Source organism: Belonocnema kinseyi, chromosome 5, assembly GCF_010883055.1.
Source record: "Belonocnema kinseyi isolate 2016_QV_RU_SX_M_011 chromosome 5, B_treatae_v1, whole genome shotgun sequence".
Classification (NCBI taxonomy): Eukaryota; Metazoa; Arthropoda; class Insecta; order Hymenoptera; family Cynipidae; genus Belonocnema; species Belonocnema kinseyi.
In genome coordinates, this window is record NC_046661.1 from 58,864,770 (window position 1) to 58,867,544 (window position 2,775).

Below are 2,775 nucleotides of genomic sequence, written 5' to 3' on the forward strand. Positions count from 1 at the left end.
AATAGTTAAATGTTTGAACAAAAAGTTATATTTTTATCCAAAAGCCTGAACTGTATAGTAAAAAAATGAATTTTTAATAAAATACATGAATTTTTCACAAAAGAAATTTATTTTCCTCCGAGACTAATTTTATATACAAAAAATCAATGTTTAATCATAATTAAATTTTCGACAAAAAAGATGAATTTTCTACTAAGAAAGACGAGTATTCAATAAAATACAAAAATTTTCAACTAAAAAGATCACTTTTCAATAAAACATAGAATAGTTAAATTTGTATTGAAATTATTGAAATGAAATGAAAAATCTTTGGAATGTTTTAAAATATCCTAAAATATTTTAAATGCTTTAAAATCTCTTGAAGTTTTTCAAAACTCTTGAAAATTCCTTGAAATTTTAAAAATACACTAAAATATTTCAAATACTTTAAAATCTCATACTAAATTATTGAAATCAATTGAAAATGTCTTGGAATCTATTAAAATATCCTAAGATATATCAAATCCTTTAAAATCTCATATTAAATTACTGTAATAAATTGAAAATTCCTTGGAACCTTTTCAAATACTCTCAAATATATCGAACACTTAAAAAATCTTTTGAAACACCTTGACATCTTTTAAATATTTCTAAAGTACTTTGGATTTTTTAAAAATAAACCTGCTAAAGTTGTTTAAATTCTTTGAAATTTCTTCCAATTATAAAAATAAGTTGAAAATTCCTTGACTTCTTTTATAACATCCTCAAATATTTAAAATCCTTTTAAATCTTTTGAAATCTCATGAAATTTTTTAGAGCTCTTGAAAATTCCTTGAAATTAAAAAAAAAACCCTGAAATATTTCAAATCCTTTAAAATCTCATATTAAGTTTCTGTAATCAATTGAAAATTCATTGGAACCTTTTAAAATTCTCTCGAATTTTTCAAATCCTTCGAAATATTTTAAAATACCTAGAACTTTTTTTTAAGATTTCTGAAGTACTTTGTAATTTTTAAAAATGATTCTTCTAACTTTTTTAATTATTTTAAATTCTTTTAAATTATAAAAACTAAATTGAAAATTCCTTGACATCTTTTAAAATATCCTCAAATATTTAAAACTTAAAATGCGATTGCGAAAATATTACAAAAATTTAATTATAGGATCTAAACCTATATTTTGTTGTGATCAAATTTTAAGAAATATTTTGTTTATTTACTATGTTTTCATTAGCATTTCAGCCCTGAAACTCATATCACAGTTTCATGTAACATTTAGATTTTAATTATTTCATTGCTTTGTTGTTGCATTTTTTCATGTTTATAAGCTCATAATTTGTAAATATTAGAAATATTGTATATATTTCGTTCTGATCGAGTTCTTTAGAGTAAGTTCACAATTTCTCCAAACTGCCAAAACAATGTTAATTTTTAGAAGAACTGAAAAATGTATTTTACGAAAAAGGCCAACTTTAATTTTCCCCTTGAATTTTTCAGACTAATAGTAATATGAAGGAGATCTTGTGAATTTCGTTCTCGCTGATCTATGTAGGACAATTAAAAAATTTTTAATTTCTGACACTTGATAATCAGAATTTTGTAAAGGCTACGATTTCATCTTCCATCTACAGTTCATCCACCTCTTCTGCGAACCACCTTTATATCGTAACAATTTTAAATGAAAAAAAATACTTCTCAAAAGCTTGGTGTAGTGTAAATAGAAGTAAAATAAATTTTTAACCAAGAAGAAGCTATTTTCGAAATATTTATACGTGAAAAATTACATGAAAACATTTAAATTAAATTAAAAGTTAATTTTAAAAATTACTATAAAAAAATTGTTTTCAATAAAAATTGGGATAGTTGAATTTTCACTTACAAAAATGAATTTTCGGTTAAGAAAATAAATTTTTATATAAAAACTTATTTTCCGCCGAAGAGATTAATTTTTTGTATCGAGGAGCAAAGATTTTTCACAAAATACATGAAATGTCAAACAAATATTTGAATTTCTAAAGAAATTCTCCGACTATCATAAACATAACCTACAATTCATTTCCATCGAAAAAGATCAAATTTAAGGTAGAATATATAAATATCGATTTAAAGTTGTTCAATTTTCATAAAGCACATTAACTTTCAATTAGTGGGACGATGGTCGTGGGGGCTAAAGCGTAGGCTTTGGACCCACTCCGTCGACTTGCGGGTTCGATTCCCGTCTCGCACTCTGGAAGAGCTTCGGCGGCCCATGCGGTGAACACTAGCCTAGCAAGGGAGTTGTTCATCTCCGGAGAGTCGTGGGACCGGTACCTCTAGAGAAAAAAGGTTTTCTCTAGAGGTACCTACAGCTGATGCTCTTGGTGGTTCGGAAGCTACCTTAAACTGTAGGTCCCCCTTCCACCACCAAGTAAGTGTGTGGGGGTGTGTGTAAAGGAATAAAGAAGAAGGTGCAAGAAAAATGTAAACCCTTAGGAGACACATTAGAAGCTTCCATCCCATTAACTTTCAATTTAAAATTAAATTAAATTTAAAAATTACTATATAAAAAAATGTTTTCAATAAAATTTTAACCAAATATTTGACTTTCTAAAGAAATTCTCCATCTACTGTAAACTTAACCCACAATACATTTTCATGGAAAAAGATCAAATGTAATGTAGAACCAATAAATTGGGATTTAAAGTTGTTCAATTTTCATAAAGAATATTAATTATCAATTAAAAATTAAATTAAATTAAAAAATTACTATAAAAAAATTGTTTTCGACGAAAATGGGAATAATAAAACATAAAACTTT